General features: G+C 48.5%; 1 protein-coding gene across 2 annotated transcripts in view; it reads left to right on the top strand.

The window, feature by feature from the left end:
- PMEPA1 (prostate transmembrane protein, androgen induced 1) overlaps window positions 1-14,025 on the top strand; it is a 52,657-nt gene that overhangs the window by 23,556 nt on the left and 15,076 nt on the right. The gene's annotated exons all lie outside the window — the stretch shown is intronic.

The raw sequence follows: 14,025 nt of genomic DNA, 5'->3' as shown, positions 1-14,025 counted from the left end.
GCGTCGCCGGCGTCCACCGCGCCCGGGAGCCGGTGGGGCGGGCGGCAAGGGGACGTGGCAGCTGGTCCCGCGTCGCGGTGGGGAGAGCGCGTGGTCGCTCCCGAACGTCCTCGGTTTGTAGAATAGCCTCTATCGAGCAAACGCTCTTAGTTTTTGAGCACAAAAAAGTGCATTTCTCCCCATCCGAAAAACCAACAGATGCAAAACGCCCCAACAAAATATAAACCTTCCAGAATATGTGCTCCAGAAGTTATTTAAATCCTTACAGGGCTGTTGCTAAAATGGAGGTGAAAGTTTATTGCCCTCTCCTCCAATTTCAACAGACCCAGAACATTTTTATTCACCTTGCCCCCGTTTTCCTTGGCCTACTTATACATGTATTTTTATATATACACATATAATATCTATATAAACGTGAGAGAGTATGTACCCACAAGCATGGATTCTCGTTCTCTCCTGTCTGGCAGTGTTCGGGCTGCTCTGAGAGCTGAGCTTGAATATCGTGGGGACCAAATGCAGGCATSTACGTGTGGGCACTTGCATGCGTTTTGCACTCTTCTGCAATGCATAATTGTGTCTATCGCTAAGATTTTAGTTTTTCCGTAGAAGGAACATGCCTCGTGAAACGTCACCCCTGCTGTAAGCAGAAAGCTGAAAAGCTGTATGTAAGAGACACCTAAAGYGGTATGGAAAGGAAAGGTGTCCCGCTGATAAGGCCCTGGACGTAGCTGAGGAAATCCGGTTTCAGTTTATAGCCCTGTCATGACTCCGTTTGCGGCTTTGGTCATCTTGCTCAATCTCTCTTTCAACACTCGTCTGCTCCCAAGTTTCCGAGGCAGTCTGGTGTGCCGCGTCTTCTTGCCTGGGGCGTCGCGGATCCTGCCGGCCCTGGAGTTGCCGAGGCCGTTCCCGTGATCGCGGGGCCCTCCGGAGGGGAGTTGTGCATGGCCACGCGTATCCGTGGGATGGCCAGGCCTTTGCGGGACGGGGCCTGCCCRCAGCATCTGGCGCGATGGGGCTCCGGCGCGTCTGCCGAATACTAATGGGCCCTTCGGTGCTGCTGCCTGATTGATAAGTGAGGCAGAGGGTGCGGGGGGCTCCTGACTCGCRCGGGAGAAACGCGCCCTTAGCAGGAGGTTCCACCTCGGTCACAGGGTTTCCTGGCTTTCTGGTGTGCTTCCACCTCACTTCTGAGCTGCTGGGTTTTGAAGCTGAGCGCTAGGGTCCGGGCACGTGTAGGCCGACGTGCGGTACGAAACCTGGATCCTGGCCGTGCGCGAAGGGACGTGCCGAGGTTTCGCTCGTGAGCGGGAGCCGGGCTCCTCGGCTGGCGTCSCTCTGAGGCCTCCCCGCGCGAGGAGCCCTTCCCGGAGCCCCGCGCCGGCAGCTGGTGGCCGCTCTGCGGTTCGGTCCGGCGCGGTCTCTCCTGCCCGTGTCGCGGAGGCGGCTGGGCTGGCCGGCTCYGCCAGGAGGGTGGGCGTTGGGTCGGCGCCCGCGTCCAGCCCGTTCCTGGAGGGCCAGTATTGCAGCCGATTGGGAATGGGCTGATTAATGGTTTTCCCTGAATTATGTGGAAATGGAAACTTTCCAGAGGATAAACAGGGTGGAGGAAAGTAGAAAAGGCAGAGTACTTGGGAAGGAAATTCGATAAAAGCCGTCGTACGCAGCGTGCGGCTAGGAGAGGCTGCGGCCCGCGGACCCGCTCTGCGAACTCGGCGGGCGGCCGTAAGCCCGAGCCAGCGGTGTCCGCGGAGCCGCTGGCGACGGCGCGGCGCCRCGTCCCGCGCCGGCTGGGGAGGAAGGCGCACCACCGCCGAGCTCGCTCGTACGCGCACAACATACGACATGCTGAATCTGCGTGACATACGGAGTTAGGTCTGCTGTGTTTTGATGTGCCTAATGGCTAATTAAATGTATATTCTGTAGAGCCTCCTCAGCAGCAGGAGGGAGCAGCTCGCTCTGCTACCGACAGCCGTCGGTAGCGTCTGACACGTGACGTGATGGAGGCTTTCGCAGCTAGTTCTGAAGCTGTGGGTTAGGAGCCCTGCGAACGCTAGGCAGCTCCCRTTACAGTGAGAGATGGGGCTTAAAAGAGGTTGGAATTGGAAACCCAATCCATTTAATTGCTATTAGCTTTCTGGAGAGGTGGCAAAGCCCTCCCTGGATGGAGTGTTTGCTCTCCATAGAGCGTCCATGACTGGCAATTTGTCTGTCGAAACAGATGTGGGCAGCAACAAACATCTATTTCTATAACTAGAAACAAATTTGGTAATTGCCTCTTTCAACAGGACTTGCTCAAGCAGGAAATGAAATTCCTAAATGGCAGTTAGCAAAAGTATTTATAGCTAAGTTCATAAATGAGACGTGCTTTCTTTTGTCATGAGTTTCTGGTGGTTGGAAGGAAAAAATCCTCTATGGCAGCAAGCTGCATATTGATTASGAATATTTCCAGGGTATAAGAAAATATTTATTTATTGATGTGTTTTATTTTTACTAGCCATAGAGATACCCCTGAGAAACAAAACCTCTTTGGTCTTTCAGAGTCAGTTGGCTGGATTGGAGTCTGGTGTTGTACATTTTCAAATTATTTTTATTTTTATTTTTTTATTTATTTATTTTTTTTTACTGATTTTGGTAGAGACACTCTGATCATGACAGCATGTGCTATCATGATAGAAAATGAGGCTTGTAACTCTTGGTCAGTTGTCCCCCTCTGGATGTCCACGTTTGAGATGGTGAGGATATGTTCAGGTGATGCAACATGGTCAAACTTCTTTACTTGGTGCCCCAAGGTAGGGCTGTAATCTGAGCTATTGCCAATGTAGAGGAACACGGAAAGGGGAATCTTGAGAGCACATCAAAGGGTGCTGCTGGTCTCACCTGTGCCTCAGAAGTAATTAGGTCAGATGCCTTTGTGGAGTCTCTGAACGACAGGGAATTAGCTCTGATTATTCTTAGCTTGGTGTGGGGGCCGTGAGTTTCTTAAAATTTTTCTAGTGAGCAAGCGAATTTACCTATCTTTTAAGTGCAAAAGCAGAATTACTTTATTCTTTTTATTTGATTTTACTGTCTTTACCTTTGGGAATGACTTCAAAAGCAACATACTTCTTCCAGTAATTTTAGTAAGTTTTGATCAAGTTTACTGTGCATAAAATGTGGTCCCAAAATACTGGAGGGGATGYAGGAGGGAGAGAAAAGGGCACAAAAAGGAAGGGAAAGGATTGGCATCTACAAGTTCTTAAAGTGTCTCAGTATATTAAAAAACCTCCTTAATTCTCCTGTGCTCTGATGGAGCTGGTTAATGTCTTCATGACTTTCTTTAAACAAACTATCACGGTTGACAGGTCTCTGTTCAAAGCAAGGTGTCCCAGCTGAAAGACTTGCTGACTGTAACTTTAATGTTTTTAGTTTCCATGTAAGTGCTGAGTACTGCCAGGCTGATCCTTCCTTCTGCTCTTTGAATGTAACTCCTGCTCCTTGTGCTATACTCATAGCCATGCTAGCCTGGAAAGTTCCTGTTACAAAAATAGGAGTGATGGTGTGATTGTGTTGTGATAGTGTTGTAAGGATTAATTAAGAAATTTTTGAGGACTCCGCAGCATGAGACTTACATGACTCTAACCATGAAATGAGGCCATTTCCTTCAAAACAAAAACAGAAAAAGCAGGTGGGAGGCACAGGGCTAGGCCATCATTTGCCAGTGACTCGGAGGATATGATGCTTGATTACCCAGGGTGTCAAATGAAGAAAATGAACTATATTAAAAGCACAGTTGTGGTCCAAGAATTCACACTATGAACACAACTTCTTGAGGTCCCATCAGCCATCTCCAGCAAAGATTTTTCTCAAACTAACTCCTTTGAGTCCCAGTGCAAAGTTTATTCTTAACACTAGTGCTGCAGTTCTCAGCCTGGGATCAATAAATCACATGGTGTTACTTCTGCTTTGTACATCATAACCAGCCATGTTGAATCTGGAAATGTAATTTAGCTGTTAACTGCACTGATGATGCATGAAGCAGAACTGAATCCAACTGGCTCTTCCCAGCTGTCTGGTCTGTTGTCACGGGCCTAATTCTGCTCTCCTTTCTGTCTTGATTTTGCTGTTGAAGCGCTAGCTTCAARATATTCCTGATTTGTGCCAGCATTGGCAATACCAGGATCATATTCAGCATCTATCTTCAGTACTTTCTGTGCTGCCTTGTGAACAAATACAATTGTCAACAATCTGATGGRCCCTTTATTTGTGGTTTATGGAGGTATTATTTAGCAGATAAATGTAACAGATAAACACTAATACATAGATACTGGGGTGACGACTTTGGTTTGATTGTTTTTAAGATGACCTAAGAGACAAATGACAGAAGTTGAGTAATCTGCTGTCTTTAGTTCTTTGTTCTTTCATCTCTTCTTCCCATGCAGCCTCYGAGAGCAAGAACACTAGTTTCTTTAACAAGCGGAGTTGGCATCTGGAGGATGAAATAGCTTCTGTAAACCAGGAGCAATGCTCTGTGCTGCACCCTCTTTGGCAGCCCTTGGATTCCAGCAGTTGCCTAGAGCTCTTTTGGTTCTTGCTTAAATTAGAGCAGTTCACATGTAATGCTTAGCATAATGGGCATATCCCCTGTCCAAGTGGGGCTGGGAAGGACAGGACCATGTGGAGCTGCCATCACCCTATGTTGCTGCTGTGCCACAATGTTTTCCTCGGTGCCTCATGTGTAAGCAGGGAAAAATGAGGGGCTGCCATTAAAAGTGGTGCCAGAGTTGGCCCTGATGCCTCTTGACTGCTTGCAGGCATCTTGTCCAAAACCCGAGCAGCTGGTTGCTAGAGAGTTGAATTTATTTCTTGCTAAAAGCACAATTCTGAAGGGTCACTATTCGGATGGCTCTTCTCAGATTCACATTCCTTTGCTTTGAGTAGAAAAAATGAGGCCCACTGTTTGGCTACAGTGTTTAACCCACATCCTTTTAGAGAGGCTTTGAGTATCTGGCCTAACCATTGCACTTCMGCTGGATTTGATTCTGTTGAGTTTAACCCTCAGATCCTTCCAGGGATGTGCATGTTGGTCCAAAGTATTCCCAAGCTGCGTTGTGATCACAGTTGTCAGGCACAAGCACAAGCTCTTGGGGCCAGCATGGATTTAAAACTTGCTCAGGTATGTGTGCCCAAGGACTATGTGGACCTCGGGCCTTCTCTGTGGATATCCCCCCGATGAAAACTGGTTTAATAATGTCGACTCGTGGCCTCTCTGGTTCTCCTGCACTTGCATGTTGGTAGGTGTAATACAAGATGGCACAGGGTGTGTTTTGCTTTATTTTCAGAGTGTGATTAGGACTTGATTTGTGGCTTAATAATTGGGTGGTGTGAGGCAGTGGTAGGCTCTCAGCTGTCCATGACAAGGACTGTCCTTGTACATCTCCTTGTATTTTGTGGTGCCTCTGGGCACTACCACAGCTGAAGCAGTAGTGCTCTGAAATGTCAGTGAAGACAAGGAGAGGAAGTTGGTCAGGCYTGTCAAGTAGCTGACAAAATGGATAAGGGCGTCTCTCCTTCTCCTTTTCAGTAACCCGATTCTCAGGGCTCCTACACCCCTGCACTTGCCACTGCCTTCGGCCAGACATGTGGGTGCTGAGAACTGCTGAAAGTCAGATCCATCACATCTCGTTTAAGGCAGCATCTCTACCTGCCCATTGGCAATAAGTTTCGTGCGAAGACTGCAGCACAGGTCTCTTGGAGAAAATGCTGGGTCGTATTCTTCTTTCAGTGCTTGTCAAAAGCAGTGGGTTGGTAAAGGAGTAGGCAAGGACCTCTGAACTGGTGGCTGATAGGGATGCTTGCTGTAGGATATTAATGAAGCAGTCTGAATTTTGGGTGCTGAAAGACATTTACTGAAGCTGGGGTAGAGGGGCACCATGGCCTTCTCCCAATTCCAAGAGCTGTTTTTCTTTTGCTCTTGGAGGAACTGCATTAGCTTGTAAAGATGCCTTTAAGTTTAGGATTACTGGCCTGATACTCTTCTTGGTTAACATTCTTACGTGTCCTTGCCTAGCTTCCAGCAAAACTTGTAAATGCAGAATTTGGGGAATTGCAAACAGGGAGGAAGGATTCCTGGACACTTGTCATCCTCAAGCTTCAAATTCTTGCCCTTATCCATCTCATTTGGACTTGATTGATCTCTCCTGCCCTCTCTCCTAATTATTGTTGAATAAGCTTATCTGTACATTCCCAATCAAATATAGCTGCACCCTTATTTCTTTTAGATCCTTTTTTTTTTTTTAATGTAAGTGGTGCACTGCCATTCATGGCTGGAAGGAACCTGTTCAAGCAAAAGRTACCCAAGGGTGGAGGTGGATGAAAAGATTAGAAAATTGGGATGGAAGGAAAATGAAGTCAGGTATGCACACAGCTCTGCTGCATTTTACTGAGAGTCACGTTGCAAGGGCAGCACTGTGGATATCGGAGGTGTTAATGGAAAATCAGAGAAACAGTGTGTGATGAAAGTACTTGCTGTGGATTTGCGAACACTTTTTATTAATTCATCCAGTTAATTTTGTCATGTCTGGAGAAACTGTGTATGTGTGTGTGTGGAGACTTTCCTGTCTGAGATTTGAGCAGGGGAGTGTTTGGGAGAAGGGAGCTTTACATTCATTTAAACTTTCCCAAATTCTCAAGGATTCTGGAAGAAGCTGAGATAYGTGGTATTGCATTACAGTGCCGCAGTATTCAGGTTACTGTAGGCAGCGGTTCGTTTATGGATTTAACAAGCTTTGGGGCAGGGATTGGCCTGGCCATCGTCCCACTTGGCCCAGCRTGGTTCAGGCAGGTGCCCCCGGTCTGGTCCTGCGTTTTGCCRATGGAGCAGCCCCTTCTTTGGGTCCCCATGCAGGGTGAGTCCTGTAAAACTACTCCAGAAWCAGCTGCAGGTGCTCCGCGAAGCTGCAGTGCTCGGCAGGCGGGAGAGTGCCAGGTCGGCCACTGTCTGGTGGAGCGGCCTGGGACGAGTTGTGCTGTCTCTGTAAGCTTTCTCTTGCCTTTGCGTGGTGCCAATGGGTATTGCGGTGGCACCAAGGGCTCATCGCTGTCAGAGGCCTCGAGTGCCCAACACTGGGGCTCCCAACCTGAAACAGTGGCAGTGGGCTCACGTCCTTCAGGTGTGTCCTGTTGCCCACGTAGAGCGCCTGGCTCGTCTGCAGTCACGGGAGGGAGTGAGGTCCTCCTTGAGGGTGACTCAGAGCTAAGTTTAGTTCCTGGGCTGAATCACCCCAGGAAGACCTCATCCCTCTCTGCTGGGCAGTGTAGGGAGCCTGGGCTCTTAACTTGGCAACTAATTGAGGTGCCTAAAGTTAGACAGGGTGAATAATCCTTCCCCCTCCTGTGAGTTCATCCCGGCACTGCTGTCAGTGATGCATCTCCCATGACGAGCTTTGCTCTGGCTGCTAACTCTGTTCAGCCTCCCAGAGACCTTAATTATATCGTTCCCCTCAGCCAACTGTGTGTATTTGTGAATTCACTTAATCCTGAGGCTGAAGCTTTGCTGCTGGAATGGAGAGGGAGGCGGGAGGCGATGGTGAGCCCGGCACCGCGGGCGAGTGCTCGCCGTGCGACCCTCTGCCTTGCCTCCCCGTCCACGGGGCAGCGCTCCCATGGCCCCAGCCTGGAAGAGGGTGAGTGCTCAGGGTGTAGCTCCTTACCTATCCAGGGTTTCCTGGAGAACCTCCAGCCATTTTCTTGCTAAGTGGAAAGTGTGTCAAAATGGGCTGGGATTAAGTTGGAGCAGCATTTTTTTTTTTATTATTATTATTTCACTTTATTTTTTTTGGTAAGCATTCGCAAGCTMTTGCCATTAGAAGCCATCCTTAGCCTTCGTCTTCTGGAGACTGGAAAGATGCTATTCAAGTTTGTACAAGACCTGCTTGCATCCTTTTGTGTTTCAACAGGCAGGTTTTAAAAGTCTTATTCTTTGTCTGCCCAATATACTGAGGCTTGTTAGACAGCGGGAGGAATCTCTGCACAAAACTGGCCTATTCAGGACCCATGCAGCCTAGGCATAAAAGTTGTCTTAAGTGTGTCAGTGTCAAACCCAGAGGTGAATGCACAGTACTCAGGAGCTCTTTGGCTATTCCATTAGGCATTTACAGCATGTTTCCCTGGGAAAATGAGTGACATTTAATTAAAGTGCGRTCCCTACATACTGTAGAAAATAGCCAGTTTTAAGATTCTCATACAGTTGAGTTGCAGAATGGYTTTCCAGCCTAGAAGGGGACTCTATATTACCTCAGGCTCCAGATTTTTATTATYACATTTTTTTTAAACAAGACCTTTCACTTGTCTGGAATAAAACCAAGGGCCAGATAAAACCACACAAGGAGCMTGGCTACGGGAAAGCAAAGATGCTTGTTGGTAGAGTGGTGGAACAGCAGTGATTCAGGGGGGAAGAGCTATTACCCCAGCTCCCTAAAACTTTTGAAAGAGTAAAATCTGTGCTTCCCTCCCCCCCAACTACTTTTGTTTTCTAGTCTCATGAATTCTTACTCACTTCCTTTTGGATTTTTSTACTACTCAAATTAACATCAGTTTCTAGACTGGGGGAAGCCAGCGCAGTTACAGCTGCAGTTGAGTTTCATTTTACGCCTGCCTTTTTCCCTGAACTCTGATATCAAAGATATTAGGGCGATTGTAGAAATTTCCCAGCAGGAGTCAACCTATGCAACCAGCCCCATGCTGAGCTCCGGGGTTTTTACCCTGGTCATGTGGCTTGATGGGTGATTTCATGGAGGTTATCCCACAGCATGCGAGCACCATGTGGGATGTGCCCCGGCCACAGCCGGTGCCGAAGGGGCCACCGTTTTCTGGGGCGGGCGGCCGCCTTCCTGCAGCCGTCGGCAGGGACCGCTCCTCCGCCTGGCTGCATCCCCGTCTCCCCATCCTTTGCCGTGAACTGCCTGTGCAGAGTGGGCGAGCCAGGGGCATATCTGGGGGCAGCRTATATTAAACACGTGATATTGCACATGCGAGTGTATGTTGCTGTGAGTTTGGGTTTAATATTCCTTCCAGAAATGCTGCTCTTTGCCATAGCATGGGGCAACCCTCCCGGAGCGTTCCTCCCCCAGCGCGCTGCCTTTGCCCTATCTGCGTTAAATCTGGTGCAGGGGTAGGTAGGGGGATGGATTACAGGCAAATTACACATCCTAATTGCGTCTTAGCCCCGGTTTAGTGCTCCTTTGTGCACTGAGCGGCGCTGGGAAGCCGTTCAGGATTCCAATGTCTCGCCGCCTCCATTCACCCGGGCCGCCGCGCGCGTGCCCCGGGGACCGCGGGAGCCGCCGATTAGCGCGGCCCTTGTTAGCGCTCCCATTAAACGCGGCGCGGCTCTGCGGAGAGCGTGTGCAAGCACCACCTACAGACAGAGAGACTCTGGATGCTGCCCTGCAACCGTCCCCAGCTGAGGCTCCTGGGCACGCGCTTCCGATAGAAAATGGGATGGAAGCTCYTTTTCTTTCCTTTTTTTTTCTTTATCTTTTAGGTGATAATACCCATCAGCCTGTTTGCTTCGGATTTCATTTTATCCTTAAGTAACAAAATGAAATCTTTTCCTCTGGAGAAAATAGTATCTCTAATCGTGACAGCTGCAAAAATCTCAATTTTGTTTTGAACTGGTGGTGCTAGAGATTTGCTGCCTTGGTTTTCATTTGGTTCCAGGACTGCCTTTTTAGAGGATTCCACACAGCAAAGACTGCAGGCTAGGAGCTTCATGCTTTAATTTTGATTCTGCTGCTGACCAGCAGTCCAGGCCTTTCCCCRTTCCCAAACTAGGGCCATTGGTTCCTGCATCTCAAAAGGGCAATAAAGGTGTGTAGTCCTTTCTAAAGCCTGGCTTTGCTGTGGGTGTGTGAAATCGTGGTCTGGTGGGAGTCTTGCCAGTACTTTAGTGAGGACAGACTTTTGCCTCTGCAAGTGTAGAGTCCAGTGGGGTATGTCTCGGATCAATGCAAATAGCTGATTATGCAAATTTTGAGACTTTGAGGTCAAGTGAAAGAAAATTGATGTTAAATCAGTCCCTCTAAACCTAATGACAGCTTTGGCTGCTTGTGTCATTAGCTGTCCTGTCCTTGTCAGGCATGTGAGCCACCTCAAAATACTATTTTAGATGCATTTTCCCCAAAGAATTTTAACAAACCAGTGTTATGAGACTCTGCTTCTGAGGGACAGTCCTAGGGGCATCTGGAATCTGAGGTGCATATTCCATCCTTCCTGGGTAAAATTTAACTGATGGTTAATTAACTTTTAACAATGTGGCTTTCTGGTGAGGTATTTCATTATATGTGGATTGTTGATAGGGTGTGGAGTGTATTCTTCAGATCTGTAATTGTGTTGCTGCCTACCTGGGCAGATCTCCACCAGGAGATGAAATCCGCAGCAGGAGTTTTTCTCTACACCTTAAGAGCATATATTTGATAGCCTGCTCAAGATTTGGATTGTGATCTGACTGTGATCTTATTTGTGCTGTTCCCAGCAATCTGTTTTAAGGTAGAACTCAGAGGTTTTTAACAATAAAGTGTTCGGAGGAAGTGAAGATGAACATAAGAGAAGCAAAGTATTCCACAGGGTTTTCTTTGGTTTGTTTAATTTTGTCTCAGCACAACAGACTATAGTTTTAGCACAATTCACTGCAGCAGTTATGATGACAGTGTTGTTTAAAACTTATTTTAGGAATTGTAGCTAATGCAGCAACATTTATTCAGCTAGCCATTATCTCCTAAGTAGTTTCACTTCCCCTTCCTACATGATAGGCAATTCCAGTGTGTATACATATACATATAAATTATAATTGAAGCTTAGAGGTAACTATTTGGAGCTGTAGATTCATATTATACCCAGCTGAAAGCAGAGATGGTCTTGGTTAAGACCTTGTGTGAAAGCTGTTCTGTCCGCTTGTAAATTACAGCTGTAGTATCCATCGTTTCAGCAAAACACAGGTGTAGTTTTTGATACCTACCCGCAGTGATACTCTGTGCAGTGAGAAGAGCATTAAGCAAGTTTTTAGCAAGCATTTTATGAACTGCAGTGAAGGTTGTAAAAAGTAAGAAATGTATCTTAAATACATCGTGGCCTTGGCTCCCCTGCAGCAGTTCTGGACCTTGTGCATGCACGGAAGGTGACTTCAGTGCTTAACAGCGTGAATATTGACTCAAATAGTGCTCCCTCCTTGCAAAAGTATTAATAAATCCTGAATCTGCGGCTCTTGGGTGTTTCGTTCTTAAAAGATCTGAAGCACTCTAAGAAGCTCTCGAAGTTGCTCCTTTCTGCAGCTGCTTCTGCTGAGTTGTAAATCTCGAAGCCCCGGTCTGCGTCCAGAGGAACGGGGACGCCTGGGTCTCGGTGGCCCCCGAGCCCAGGCGAACGTGACAGCCTGCTGCTGGGGAGGGGGCTGCCGGCCCGAACGCCGGGAGACTTCCTTGGCCTTGCTGCGGAGACAGCAACTGCTCACCAGCTTCAATTTTCATAAATTTCAGATGCTTTTGAGCTGTTTTGTCTTAGCGCCCAGGCAGCAGCCTGGCGGGCTCAGCTTGCTCGTCCCTCGCAGGGAGGGAGGCGAGCAGACTACATTAGGGTGAGCCCGTAGTGATTTTTAGGGGATTGCCCTAACGAGGTAGCTGTTTTGCAGCAAYGCGAGGCTGCCGGGAGGGGACTGTGTTGAATCACTCGGTGCGTTTAGCTGAAATGCTGTGTGGCTGTAACTGCATCTGCTACCGTCCTCCAAAGAGCCCTGAGCAGGAAGGTGGCTGCAGCCTGCGCTGCAAGCTTTGGCARGCAGCAAAGTCTCATGTATTTTGTTAAATGTAACGCTGTAATCTATTTTGAAACCCTTCTTCAAGGCCACACATGGTTTAAAGTGGCAAACGAGTAACAAACTGAAAAATGAGACGTGACAAGTAATTTCACTTAATCATGAATATCCAGTTTCTGGATTGTGAGAATCTGAGGAAAAAAATGCTTAGTTGCAAAACAATTGCGTGCATGCTTACCAACTCCAAAAGCTGCAGTGTCTAGACAGAAACTACAGAAAAGCAGGTTGTGTCACTTAAACGTGATGTCTGAACCTGTTAGTTTGAAATGTATTCTGGAGTAAAAATTATGCAAAATTAAATTAGTGTGACCTTACTTTGCATTTGGAGGCTGAATTTGCCTGCCTTGTAAAGCCTAGTGCATTTATAACACTTCCCTTGGGGAAAATTACAGCAAGAAATGGAATGAGGTCTCTTCTAATTGAAAAGTGACAATGATTAGGAAGCCAAATACRAAATGTGTTGAGTGGGTTTTTTCTTGTTTTGGGGGATGTGTGTGTGTGTGCGCGCATGTTTTTTAAGAATACCAGTGGAATTACAATTTGTGCTTTGAGGTTTGGCTTGTTTTTCATTCCCTGAAGGCTTTTTATTAGCATAGCAGCTGAATTGTATAATAACATACTAACTCAAAGTTTGGGATTTTTAGTGCTCTTCCTTCATTAGTTGACTGAGCTGTTTGGATAAAATCTTACCAAGTATATCCAGCTTTCCAGGATGTTTTTTTTTTTTCTCTCCCATTCTGAAAATGAAGCCCATGAAGACATGTTAAAACAGAAAGAGAGTTGGCAGAAACTTTGATGCCTCAAGTGGGTATGAGTCTCTTGAAACTTGAAAAGCCCAAACCGTGTGTATGGCTCTTTTCTTTTTTTCTTTTTTCCTCCTCCAAAGGAGGATTGGGCAACATGAGTGTTCTTGCTGAAGGCATTAAAGCTCGGCTTGGCGTACCTGCTCTGTTCGCAGGCTCGTGTGCTGCGTTGCTTGTTTCAGGCTGGATTTGGCGACGGGGTAGAATTCGGCGCACGGTCTGCTCTGYGCTCCTCGCCGAGCTCCTAGGGTTTGGCTCCTTCTGGTGTGGAGATAAGAGGCTCCTGGGGGGTTTGGCCAGCTGGTGGATTCTAATTTCACCATCRGGAAGAAATTTGAATTTCAGCAGCAACAAACAAAGCATCAGTGCGGACGCGTTTCCCGTGGCCGGCGCGGGCTGAGCGCGATGCGTGCCTGCGCGTTCACGCTCTGGTCTCCGTTGCAGTGCCGTTAGATGTGCTCCGCTGCCGCGGTTAAGASGCGTTTCCTCTCCCGTGCCCGTGAAGGCAAGTTGAGAGCGTGATGGCAGGGATCAGAACGGGGGGAGCTGCTTAGTTTTTATCGCTCAGATATTTTTCACCAAACCCGCTTAACAGAATGTTAATTTACTGATTAATTGTCCTTTTCCCCTCACGCGAAGTCAGATATTAAAATTACTATTCTATTTATAATTTTAATGTGATCACTGTAGCGTTAGACTAGATTATGCGTTGAAACGCCCCGACTTAGAGCCGAAGCGAGCGGCACGTGACGCTCGGGAGAGCCCCGCGCCGAGGCCCGTCGGCTCGGCTGCCGGCGCCGCTGCCCGTGCCCGAAGAGCCCGGAGCGGGGGCGGGAGGGGAGAGCGTCTGGCGGGACGCGGACTTCCTCCGCGCCGATAACGTTGCCGCTCCGATCAAACTAGTCCCCGAGCCAGAGTAAACAGCGCTGGGGGCCGCGTGGGCCGCCGGCGCCTTGTCCCCGCGCCGGGCGGGATTCCCGCCTTTCGCCCGGCCGCGGCTCCGCGCCGTCGCGCGTCTGCGCGCGCGCAGGAGAAGCGTCTCGGGGCTCTTCGGAGCGCGCCGCGGGCGGGCGGGCCGCTGCGCGTGGCCGCGGGGCTCACTTCAGACCGGCCGGGTCCGGGCTTCCTTCGGAAACGCCACCTCTTTGGGGGGAAAAAGGAAGCTTTGCATCACCAGTCTCCTTTCTCCGGCGTCTCCTTGAGCACGTTGCATTTTGTGTGAGGCTAAGTTGACTCATACTCTGAAAATCTGTGATTTTTTTTTCTTTTTTTTTGTCCTTCTTCCCTCCTCTCCCCCGTAACGAATCCTGCAAGGAGCAGGCTCCGCGCCTCATCCAGCTCGCGGGGCTGCCGACGGGCAGGGGGAAGGAGCCG

Source organism: Rhea americana, unplaced genomic scaffold (assembly GCF_003343005.1).
Source record: "Rhea americana isolate MKP2758 unplaced genomic scaffold, rheAme1 scaffold_4, whole genome shotgun sequence".
Classification (NCBI taxonomy): Eukaryota; Metazoa; Chordata; class Aves; order Rheiformes; family Rheidae; genus Rhea; species Rhea americana.
Note: the sequence above shows the minus strand (reverse complement) of the source record. Positions and strands in the feature narration are given on the sequence as shown.